The sequence below is a fragment of the Pyxicephalus adspersus genome, chromosome 2 (genome assembly GCF_032062135.1).
Source record: "Pyxicephalus adspersus chromosome 2, UCB_Pads_2.0, whole genome shotgun sequence".
Taxonomy (NCBI): domain Eukaryota; kingdom Metazoa; phylum Chordata; class Amphibia; order Anura; family Pyxicephalidae; genus Pyxicephalus; species Pyxicephalus adspersus.
This window is the reverse complement of record NC_092859.1, coordinates 72,033,364-72,046,226: the sequence shown is the minus strand read 5'-3', so window position 1 is coordinate 72,046,226 and position 12,863 is coordinate 72,033,364. Positions and strand designations below refer to the sequence as shown.

The window sequence follows — 12,863 nt, the reverse complement described above, 5'->3', positions numbered from 1 at the left end:
AACCATAATTCACTGTAGCATTATATTACCTTACCATAATGCTCAAGCCTTTGGATGTCAATGACAGTTCATGAGGCTTCTTGCAATTTGAAAATTTGACCACTACTGCCTTGAAATTATCCTTAATCTATGCTCCTAACTTCTAAAAATAGCAGACGTTAGTAAGATGCAAAAAATTAACTTTTTTTTTGGCTTCAGGTTCAATTAAATACATGTACTTATTTGTAAATTAGGTTTTCATGGGAATTGTCGGAACCTAATATAGATATCAGTGTATCCATGGGATTTCACGCAGTAAAAATATTCTTTGGGGTATATTAAATACTCTTTTATCACCAGTAGTCTATGGTGAAATCCCAACTAAACTAAAAATTTAACTAAATTAATTCTCAAAGCAAACATGTCGAATGATGTAAATTATTGGTATTGTCTTTAAAATTGAAGTTAACAAAAACACATTGGGGTTGATTTACTAAAGGAGTTTCGGAAAACACTTAGTAAAGTGAATTATCATTTTAGAATTGATAGTTCAACAAGCTTAGTACATGAGTTGTTTTTTTTTAATCTCCTTGCATGTGATTGGGTATTCTTTGCAATGTCAATTTTCACTGCATTTAATAAAGAGAAGCATCCTTTGCAGAGTTAAAATTCACTTTGCTGAGTGAACAGCCTAAACTCAATCTGATTATGTAGCTGTGTTTGGCTGTAGTTATGCAGCTGACCATTTTTACTTATTAGTTTTCTGTTCACTATTAGTAGGTTCTGCACCTCCTCATGTAGAAATAATAGTTTTCATTGTAACACAGGGATGCTGGGTAATGTAATCTTGAATTTATTGTTCTTTTAACTTTAGGTAGTTACATCTGATTAACCCTTCCACTAATTGAATTTAGAGATGATAGGAAAGTAGATGGAGAGTTGTATAAAAGCACCTGGACCCGTGACACAGATGTTCTGCCCAACATTTACATGCATTTTATACATGTTTCTTATACTGTTTGCCTTTAGTATTTGCCATGTTCACTTCTGAGTTTAGCTGGGATCATATATATTAGTTGAGCCTAATAGGCTTTTTTAGCATGACAATCTATGTATGGAGAGAGTGGCATGATATTCAGCAAATCTCAGGTTTACATGTAAAGTCTTCATATTCAGTTTGTAATATAATCAGTACTTTTTGCCTTATTTAATGCCTAAATGCATACAAAGAAAATAAAACACTTTTTATTTTCCACGCTTGTATAGGTCCATCACTATAGGTTGTTAATATCACAAGAAACAAACTATTGAAACTAACGAACTAAAGTTTTCCTAAGATATGAGAATATTTGATGTGGATCTTGTGACATACTGTAATGTTATCATGGATTTAATAAATAATAATATATTTTTAAATTGAAAAGAAAAATTAAATGTTGTCATTGATATTTGTTTAATGAAATTATTTAAATGAGAATGTGTTATAAGACATTATAAAAATGTTACAGGAGGTCTTCCCTGCAAACGTAATTGTTATTCTCTAATGGTTGCTTTATGTCTTGTTGGGAACACGATAAATGCAATTTTTGTCTGGTTTCTGAACCAAAGTTGTGTTGACATACTCAATGACACATTGTAAAGTTTGTATGTACTACTGTTTTATAACAGAACATGAAATGGAGTTGCATATAACCTTTCTATAAACATAAGGCATTCCTTATCAATGACCTACATGGAAAGAACAACAACTAAATTTAAGATTGTAGGATTTTTACATCTTCAGAATTTGTAATCATAAGGGATTGATAAGACGATTTTGGCTCAACTGGAGTAACCTTTTAACCTAATTGCAATATAAATGGAGCCACTTCAGGGAGATCATTTGCACAGACGTGGTTTTTGGTTCTGTTCAAGGCTTGTGAAAAAAAACGCCACAATGAAGATCGCTCTTGCATTCCTGTTGGTGTCTCTAAGCTGCTGCTTCACTTTACCTGTAGATAAAAAAGGTTTGATTCTATTGCCAGTATAATGATTGACCAAATATTTATAAAAATATGTACAAAATGTGTAAAAAAATTTATTTTTCCAATCTTTTTCCAGATGAACCAGCTGCACCTGCACCAAAGGTGCCAGAATCTGTTCCAAAGACAGAACCAAAAGCTCCAGAAACAGAACCTAAGCCTGTCCCCAAGGAGCCACAGTCAGTTCCTAAACAGCCAGAGACAGTTCCAAAGCAGCCACAGCCTGTTCCTAAACAACCTCAGCCTGTTCCTAAACAACCACAACCTGCCCCAAAACCAGTTCCAAAACTTGACTGCCTTATCCAGCTGCTGAAGGTGAGCATTTTAACCTTAATTAAATTATATTTATTCTATTCTACTGGTGAAGTGTTCCGTATTTGGAAAACACTCAGCATTGACAGATAGTGTTACTTGCCTTGTAGTATCAAGTGAACGTTTGCTTTGCCCAGTGTTTTGATCAACCATCAGGTACACCACCAAATGTTTTACAGTAAAGAAAGCATACACTGCAGATTTCATTGTTCAGTATGAGTATCACAAGTAGAATACATCCAAATTCATGACATTGGTTAAAATATTTTAGAAATATTAAATAATTCAATAAGTATTACACATCCACCATGATTTTCCTCATCTTTTGGCAATTCATTAAAAATGTATACTCTTAAAGTGGGCTTTTTAACCAAAATTTTTTTGTAGTTCTAGATGAAGGGAGATAGTTAGGATCTCTGACAGTTTATTTTATAGCTTATATACCCTGCTGGGGGGATTTACCTTCATTTCCATCTATAGTGGTCACCCTAAAAACGAAGGGTTAATCCCCTCACTAGGCACACAAAAAGCCTAGCACATGTTCTAACGCTTTCCTTTTTACACTACCAAAAAAATGCTTATATATATAAATTCATGTATATTATATTCATGTATATATATTATGTAATGCATAGTTACACAGTTATAAGATTTTTGGCCTATAAATATATAATATTGTGTATGGCTACACTGAATATAAGCAAAGGTTACATTTGTAGCAACATAAATGGCAATTCCTGTATTCATTAAAGATGAACTTAAGAAAAAAAATGTTACCAAGCAGGTGCTTTAATGAAGATACGACAAGTAATTCTGTAAAATTGACCTTAACTCTGCTTCAAAAAAATTGCTCCCAGCAGAGCTTTTTTAATGGCAGACTCTGAAATATCTCCTGTCAAATAGCTTTCCATCTGCTTGTTATCATTTTTTTAATTAATTCTTCACATACTGACACGCAAAATGTACAGTGTCAGTATGATTCCTTGCAATTCTGCTTTAAGGTCTAAATGATTATGTGCAGGCATTAAAAGAGATAATTTGAAAAATGTATTTGTATTTCTTAAACAAATAAGGAAACATTATAAAAAATGTATTTTATTTGACAATCCTAAATGAATTCTGTTTATTTTATTTTGCAGAAAGATGCTCCAGCTCTTCTTCAAAATCTGGGAACTCTCCTATGTAATTACAAAGTGGCCCAGGTGAGGCACTTTTTAAAACCTTTCTAACATAGTATATAGTTATAGAGCAGCCATAATAACATTTTAAGTTATATTTATAACTTAATTATTTTTATATTTATAAAAAAATTTAATTAATACAAATGATAAACTATTAGGGTGTATATTTATGTAGAACCTAAGTACTTATACACAGTATAGAAACTCAATAATTCTGTTGGGGAAATAGTAATATATAATATTTTAAACAGTGAAATATGAAAATCTCAACTTTTCCTGAACAAGGCAAGCTTGACCCCTATCTCCTCTTTTTATACTTTCCCCTTGTAAAATCTCCTATTGGTCAGAAAAGCTGCCCACTATAATTACATTGCACATTACAAGGACCAAAGGAGAAGCTCAGGCGGTAAAAGGCACATGTAATTTCAGCTACTTTTATTATTAATACGAATTTTTGCTTTTGGTATATCAGTAATAGTAATTTAGAAAAAAATATTTTAAAAACGTATTACTCCTGTCCTGAATATGAGGAGATTTTGAGTTAACATTCTATACTTAAGTTCTTGCTTCATAACACAAATTAAGCAAGTTATAATTTTTCTCTTTAAAAAACTACAGAATAGTTTACTCTAAAAAACATAACACATTTATTAATTTTGCATTTTTTTTTGTTTGCTTTAGAAAGACCAAAATACTGCTAACTTTGTAACTTTTCTGGAACAAGTAGACAACATTCTGGTAAGATTACAATAATTATTTCTGAAATTTAGAAAGCAATTACACATACTTTGTTTGTGAATGTGGAGAAAAAAAACATTGTGTGTTATTAGTTTTAAGTAGAATATACCAGTTTTAAAACGTTACCTTAATATACTACTATAGTATAGTTAAACAAGAATAATCTCTATATTAAAGTCATCTGTATGTGCCAATCATTACATGCAGCTAGCATTCTTCAAATGCTACAGTATAACAAAAACAGAAGACACTTTTGGATAGTCTATAACTATGCAATGATTTATCCAAATCTGAGTTAATTTGGGCTATAGATACATTTTATATATTCAATTCTGGGTGCTCCTACACAAATGACATCAAGAAGGTAGATTTTTGGGCACATTTGAATAATATTAGGTGTAAAATTCACTAAATTCTGTGCACATGCAAAGGGAAAGGTAAATATCTACCTATGGTCCTGGATGTGGGGCAAAAGAATATCTGCACAAAGACTGCATGTCTGTTGCAATTAACATAGGCACTGATCCGAGATGGTTGAATTCCGTAGTGGTCATTTCCCTATTAGTTATCAGTTATCATTACATTGTACAATTCTGCATCACAAGTTTAAGTGATTTCAGTTGCTAATATACTGTACATATTTTGTAATATGCTACCATCACGTTTTTTTTTCTCTAATTATTTCTTCCTTCCTTTCTAGAAACAAGTTGGCTGCTCTTTGAGCAATCTTTTGGGCTTTAAAGTGGTAAGTATAGATGTCTTTCCTATGTAATTTAGGTGTTTACACAGATTAGTTAACACACAAGACTGCCAAACTATGTTAAGGAAGTATTTGAATGTATTTGTATAGTAAACTGCACTAATCCTAAAATAAGGACAAATAAAGCTGTTAGCTTATCTGTACTGTACAATTGTTCAAGCTGTAAGACCTGATTAAAGCAGTATTTGTTTAATATCAGCCAGAGGGGAGTCATGTAATCATTAAGATACCATGACACCATTACATAATAATGACACATTTGTCTGCGATAAACATATCATGGTATCTTTTTTATATGTTTTATTCACATTATGAAATCGCATGGAAATAATATAATATAAATATTAATACAGTCTATCAGTTTTTAGGGCTGTTTTTTGTTAAAACAAATACAATTTTCTATCCAATTTTTTGACCATTTTCTAACAATTGAGAAGCATACAAAATGTTTCTCAAAGCAATAGGAATAATACTGTTTTAGACCATGCATGCCTCAAAATATGTGGCTTTTGAAATTACTCTGCTATTGTTAAACTGATTCCTGATAACTTTCAAGATCAATATCCCTGTTATCATTGCATTTGTTTTAGCCTACTAAATCTAAATCTATTCACATTCCTATAGTTTGTAAAGGTATTATTACATTAAAGGATATTTAGCCTGACAACAAGCCACACAGGCACATGTTCCCAAAAAGTCTTCTACTCAATGTATGATTAAAGTGATTTCATACATAGATTTTAGTTTTACTTTGATTTCCATATATACAGCCTACCTGGTACAACCTAGGTAACAAGCTTATATGATTGGCAGGTATATGAACAGGTTTGTTTTGTATGGTGTATGTCTTAAACTCCTGTACTATTAGTATCCCACTCATACATATTAAATTCAATATTGAATGATATTTATTTAAAAAAGCCTATAAGCTTTAAATTTATATTATTTTGTTTCATTTTAGCAAGACATTGTTGCAAGAGTCATGAAGATTCTGGTAAGAACAAAATGTATAGTAAACCGAATTATGAATTGTATTTGACATACAGTATATAATGCCAAACATTATTTTTAGATTTTGTATTGAATGGTTAAACCTCCTATGGATTTTTTTTATCCATATTTGTCATATTAGAAAGATTTTTTTTTTCGCTTTCAGTACTATAGACACACAGTAATTGATGAAAATTCCCCTTTAGGTAAATATCCTAAATATTATTACTGTGATCCACATTGCAATGTCACATTGATCACCAGGACAATTATAAAGAGGGTATCTCTTTAGCAAAATATGGTAAACACTTGTTTTGGCTTTAGATATAATTGAATCTTGCTCTATTGGTTTTATATTTATCTAATATTAGATTAGTTTTAATATAAATAAAAAAATTACATATATTATGAATAGTATGTTTAGAAGGGGTGGATAATTCAAGCATTAAGCTTTTTGTCTTGCATAAGTGTGATATAGATAGAAATATTTTTTAGCAAATACCAGAGATAAATTTGAGACTAACAAGGAAGTTGGAGAAAACTCAGTGTTACCAGCTTATGGACAGGTACTGTCAACAGTCCATTGGTAACATTCGTATCCTTATCTGAAACATAATATGAGCAAACAATTCCCAGAAAACTTTCAGTGACCATAAAAGCACCGGTTGTATGTTGCAACAGCGCATAACTGTAACAATCATTGCTGACAAAGTGTATTAAAGAAAATAGGATTAACTGTGACACATCAGGAACTCATCATTGACAACTTTTCAATGACTGTGATTCAGAGCTTGCATTGACATTAACCCAAGAAAGGACATTTTAATTTTTATAACTTATCTTTAACAAAGAAAATATTTCCTTTTTGTCACATCTCCTACATGGGGCCTGATTTAATAAAGTTTTCCAATGCTGGGGGAGATATACTTTCATTAGTGAACTGGGTGATCCAGCAAACCTGGAATGGATTTCTTAAAGTCACTTGCTCTTGTTTTAGCAAATGATTTCAATTCAGATTTTTGGGATCACCCAGGTTCACTGGTAAAAGTGTATCCTCTCCAGTCTTGGAGAGCTTTAACAAATCAGGCCCATGGCCTCAAAGTCTCTTCCTTTGCAACTTTTCAGGCTGCCGTAATAGATCAGACCTCTTTTTGTTTTCAAAAAATAATGTATCATTAACACACAATCTGTATACATTTTGGTTACAAGAGAGATTTTAAAGAAATGTCAGAAAATGTCACTGTTTGTATTATTAGAATTAACTTTTATTTCCGAACATTGCCTGCATATTATGCAGTGCTTTATAATACAGGTTGACATTCAAAAATCCTATAACCTCCTGACCTGAGGAATGAAACAATACTAAATGAAATGACATTTAGTTCAACTAAACAAAATAGTGCCTCAGAATTTTATTACAGTACTGTACCCTCGAAAAGAAGCTAAATAGCAGATAGGGATAGGCTGTCAGGATGATCATCTTCATGACTGGCAGTAACAGCATCCTCAGCAACAGGAACAGCTTCAATTTGTGGAGGAAAAGCAAGACCTAACAGCTAATTCTGGAGTACAACACCATCAAAACAAACAGTGCCTCCAGAAAACAGTGTAAATTTGAAAATGCGCCCTGAAATCCACACTAGAAAACTGAAGGATATGAATTATCGATGGCTGGATTTTTGAATGTCAGCCTGTAAATTAGGTTTGCAGGTGACAAACCTGCATACTTGACAGACACAAACAAAAATACAGAATGAAAAGAGTACCGTGCCCAATACAGCTTACAAGAGGTGGGGAGAGGAGCATACAATAGGAGGGGGTTATAAAATGGTAGGTTATTAGTGATGAGTTAAGAGCTATAAAAAGATATGTAGGCAAGTTTGAAAAGATGGGTTTTAAATTATTTTTTTTAAATATTCAGAAATTGGGAGATGGATAAAAAGAATGAAGAAGAGAGTTCAATGAAGTGGGGCAAATCTAGAGAAGTCATGGAGTCATGTGTAGGAAACAATTATGAGTGAGGAAATTATTAGTACGTCATTGGAGGAGTTGAGAGAATTTCTTGGGGAGTATTTCTAGGGGGTGTATTTGGATATGTTGTTGAAAGGGTAAGCCAAGAGCTGTGGCATTATTTACCAGCAAATTGGCAGGACCTAGAGATGGTCTGCGGGATGAAGGAGAGGATTGGAGTCAAAATGTGGCAAGGCAGCGTGCCTGTGGAGTGAGCCAAAAAACATGTTATTAGATTATTAGAAAGATTTCAGGGGAAGACTTTAAAAGTTTGGGGGGGTGGTGGGGTTGAGTTCTGGTTTATTCATGTTGAGTTTTAGAAACCTGTCAGCCATCTATTATAAAATAGCTGAGAGGCAGCACAAAAATGCATCCAGGACAGGGAGAAGCAAGTCAGGGGCTGACAGGTAAATTTGTGTGCCATCTACATCCAGGTAGTATTGCAAGCCAAATGAGAATATAGTAGAGAAAGTGATTATTGGTGTCAAAAGCAGAGGAGAGAACCAAGAGAAGGGTGAGGATTAAAACTTGTTTTGAGGTGTTGTTCTGAGGAGGTCATTATCCACCATTGTAATAGATGTTTCAGTTGAGAGGGCAGATCAGAAACATGGCTGAAGTGGATTTTTCTACGTATAGACAAAGTGTTCAAGTAGTTTGGAGGCATGGTAAAAAGAATATTGGATAGTCACTAGAAAACAGGGAGGTTATCTTCACTATCAAGAACAACCACATCTAAAATAACAGGGATGGTTAGGGACGATTAGGTGGAAAGGTTTTGATGGCAAAGTTGACAAAAAATTGTGAGATTGCCAAGGGGAAGGGATTTGGGGCAGTACATGTCTCAGTGGTTAGCACTCTTGTATTTGCAGCACTAGGATCCCCGGTTCAAACCTTGGCCAAAACACTATTTGTATGGAGCGCTTATGTTCTTCCTGTGTTTGCGGGCAGTCCAGTTTCTTACCATATTAAACAATGCAGGTAAATTAATTAAATTCCCCAAAAATGAGAGGGTATAGTAAGCACTTGGTTGGTAAAACTGAGGCAGAGGGGATGTCAGAGAGTGAAAAGCAGGGTTCAACGATTGTAAGGATGTTTAGAGATTTAGATCTCTAAAGTTGTGAACAGATCTGACATTCCACAGACCACTAGAGAAAGGGGGTAAGTATTTATCAATTGGGGGCATAGGAATGAGATTGGAAGCAAATTAAATCTTTTTAAAATAAGGGTGGAAAAAAGAAAGGTTTTGGGGAAGGGAGGGAGATGTCACCAGAGGGTAGGTGTATCATTACAAAGAAAGGTGGCTGTTGCAGCAAGGCAGATGAGCTAGCAGACTGGAGAGGAAAGGAGACATTAGAGTTAACAGTGGGAGAACAGGGGTTACAATATATTGCAACAATCAGTTTGGTTAATTACAGGAGCACAGTAGCTATTTTTATGGCACAGTGAAAGATTGACCTTGGATTTGAAGGAAAAGTACTGGTGTATTCAGTATATCAGCAGAAGTTTGATGTTTAGGAAGCAGTCATTGTTAGAGGTTTTTGTGTCCTTCCCTCAGGAATATTGCAGAGCCCCCAGTGTTCAGTTGCTGTTCCATTCTTTTCCAATTTCTGGTTTAGTTCCTTGGATGAAAAAAAAACTTTTACATTGGGCACTTGGATGTTGTCACATGACCAGGACCTCATGTGACTATGCCTGGGGTTCAAATACTTATGCTTTGAGCCCTGCCATAGCCGAAATTATTTTTTAACAATTCACTGGAGTCAATAAGTAAGCATCAGGACTTTTTCTTTTATCCAAAACCAGCCTCACATTAGCGATTTCAGTGAAATGACCGCAATTATCTCTAATTATTATGCATGTGCTGTTAATGTTTTTTACACTATGTCTGCTTTAAAACTAGTATGTAAAAACAAAAACAAAAATAATAAACTTTATTACCAAGTTTTTAAATAAATATTTTTACAAAAATGTAATTTGTTCTGTTTTTCAAATTTAGGAAGAGCTTCCAATCATTGGTGACTTTATCGTGAGTACTTGCAACATTTTTTAATCTCCTATACATTGAAGTGCATAATAATAATGATAGTAAATATATATAGTATAATATAGAATAGGCACAATACATAATGATATGTATACTATGTATAAAGAAAGGAAGGAGAATAAATAGAAAGGAAATAATGATGTACTGTTTTAGGAGGTTAGGAAAATTAGCAATTGTACATTTCCAAATACAGGAATATGTTGCATATCAAAATTAATAAATTTACCTTCCCTCTATTGTCAATATCACAGAACGATGTTCCTCTCACACAAGACATCAGAGATCTGGCCTGCAGTGTTATGGTAACAAATTACATTATATTGCAATTTACTTTATAGAGCATAGGTGTGATAATCTCCCAGTACTTAATTAGTAATTAATTATGTTTTTTTCTTTTTTTATTATAGGAACATTATATCAAAGAAATCGTCAAAGTCCTGGTAAGATTGTGTTTAAATATTAGTTTTTTAAATAAACTTAATTAAACTTTTTTTGAGAGTTCTTCTGAGTTCAAGCTTACTCCTCGCTGCGGTACATATAGTATATGAGAGGTCATCAATTTTTTTTACCCATCTTGTCCATGCATATTTACAGCTATGGATAAAGGACCTTTAATATCAAAAGTCCACCAATCGCCTAATAGCAGCATTTTTAAAAGTACAACACTCTGACATTCTCTCTGACATGTTATTTCTTGCCCTCCGGGCACCTGGGATATGTTTAATATTTTGCCCAGACTGACTGAACCCTGTGCAAGTTATGGGCAGACAACAAAAATAAATGCTTTCATTTTTACCAAGCAAAGGCATACAGTCCTATTAGGGTTTATATAAGCATAGAGTTGGGAGGGAGCAATTTGAAATTCTCATATCTTTTAGGTATTTCATTGTGTACTTGTGCTCCTGTCACCACCCACCATCACTGTGTGCATGTCTTTACAGTGACCTTAGTGATACTTTTTTAGGGAAACAGACTTTGAAATACAACATGTGTTTTTATCCTTCTTCCTAACTGCACTGTTATTATGTTAACAGAACATCATCGCTGATGTAACTGGAGGACTTTCACAGATCATCGAGGGGCTGTAGAAAATAAAACACTAAACAAATGCAAAAGTCTAGCAGTGGACTGTAAGTAAGACGGATCATTTAATTTACAAAAGCATTTCTTGTATGGGGAAAAAGGTGAACCTGTGTGTCTGTAGACCTTAATAACAGATAACTAAGGGGACTCATGAAGTCAAACTCCTCCTCCTACTTTTTGTTTCCACTATCTAAAATGCAAAGTCACTTCTAGGAGCTATGTGAATTTAAAAAAATTAGACTGCCCAACAATATAACGATTTGGAACAGATAGTTTAGCTCAGTGTGAATATGGAAAATGATAAAGTAAATATCTGAATATGTACAGATGTATTACTTTTTGTGTTTGTGTTTCTGTTGAGTTGCCCTTGTACCTCCTACTAAATGCATATGGCAGGAAATAAAACTTTAAGATACACTTCTTTTTTTAAATTAAGTAAGTAGCCCGCAGCTTCTTCTGATTGGTTGGTGTCCAGTAAAATATGTACAGAAAGTTTATTAGGAAGGGAAATTATCGGGTCTTAGAACCCTTTATCCTTTTGGGCTTTAACCATTATAAAAATGCAATTTCTTATAAAAAACCAGGTTGGAATATTTTAATTTTCTATTTTTATTGTAACCTTTTTTTTTTACAGACATCACCAAATTGGCACCTAGTATTACAGTTTTTCTGACTTCTGATTATGCATACATTAAAGTGGTTGTTGCTTTTACTTTCAATTCTACAATAAAGTAATTTCTTGGCAATGTGTCCCTTTTCTCTTTGAAAAGCTCATGCATACATACACACTAGAGAATCATATAAAAAAAAGAAATGTATAATCATAGCGAAAATGATAAATTAGACTACTGACAGTAGCACAAGAAAGCCCTGTTAGAACAGAAGGTATCCACAAGTCTAATTCTATCACACATTCAATAAAAAAAAATTCCTCATTTTGGAGCAGTGGGTGAAGCTTTGCAAGAAAAAAAAAAAGTTAATTCACTGCCACTGGTTGTGCATGACTAGCCTAATAAAGAGTTTTTATCTATACAGGAAATCAGGGATTTAATAGGATGGGGCTTGAAAGTAAACAAGCGAGTAAAACAATTAAGGTTATGGTCAGAAGGGATTAAACGATTTAAAAAATCTTTCAACTACATGAAAAGGTTTTGAGATATTTCATGAAACAAAACTTTAAATGTCTTCAGTTATAAGAAGGCATTGCTGTGCTATGCATTGATTTGGATTGAGAGTTGTTTTACTCCTTTAGCACATTCTCACCTTAACCTTATCGATTATCCATGCTTGGATCCAAACGCCTTCCCCATAAAATCCATAATTCTTATATCCTGTACTGCTGGTGGCCAAAAAACTTGCCCTATAACAATAGATTTTTGTATTTACACTGTACACCAGCAGTTCTAGGTTTACATCAACAATACATGTTGTTCTTGGTAGGGGCATTACAAAAAAGCCTTTTATGCAGAACTGAACCCTACTACCTGCTGGCAATACAAAAAACTCTATATTTGTAAACTTTGTTTAGAATTTTAGTAACTATTACACTGCACACATGACCAGCTTAGTCTACACAGACTGGTTCCCCAGCATTTAACTTGAGCGTTTCGAAGCCCATGTCTATAAACATGCATACATGCTTCCACTGAAATCAATGGGAGTGTTTCTAAGCTTTTGAAAATGCTCCTATTGAAAATAAATGGAAGAGTTTAAATGGGTTTATAGGAGTTTTAAATTCCTCCTTT

General features: G+C 33.5%; 1 long non-coding RNA gene across 1 annotated transcript; it reads left to right on the top strand.

Annotated features, from left to right (window-relative positions):
• The first annotated feature begins 5,946 nt into the window (after nt 1-5,946).
• Nucleotides 5,947-11,864, top strand: LOC140322051 (uncharacterized). Its single transcript, XR_011919113.1, has 6 exons — nt 5,947-5,985; nt 9,988-10,017; nt 10,287-10,337; nt 10,443-10,475; nt 11,070-11,165; nt 11,753-11,864. It is a non-coding gene; the product is annotated as an uncharacterized lncRNA (long non-coding RNA).
• Nucleotides 11,865-12,863: the final 999 nt, after the last annotated feature.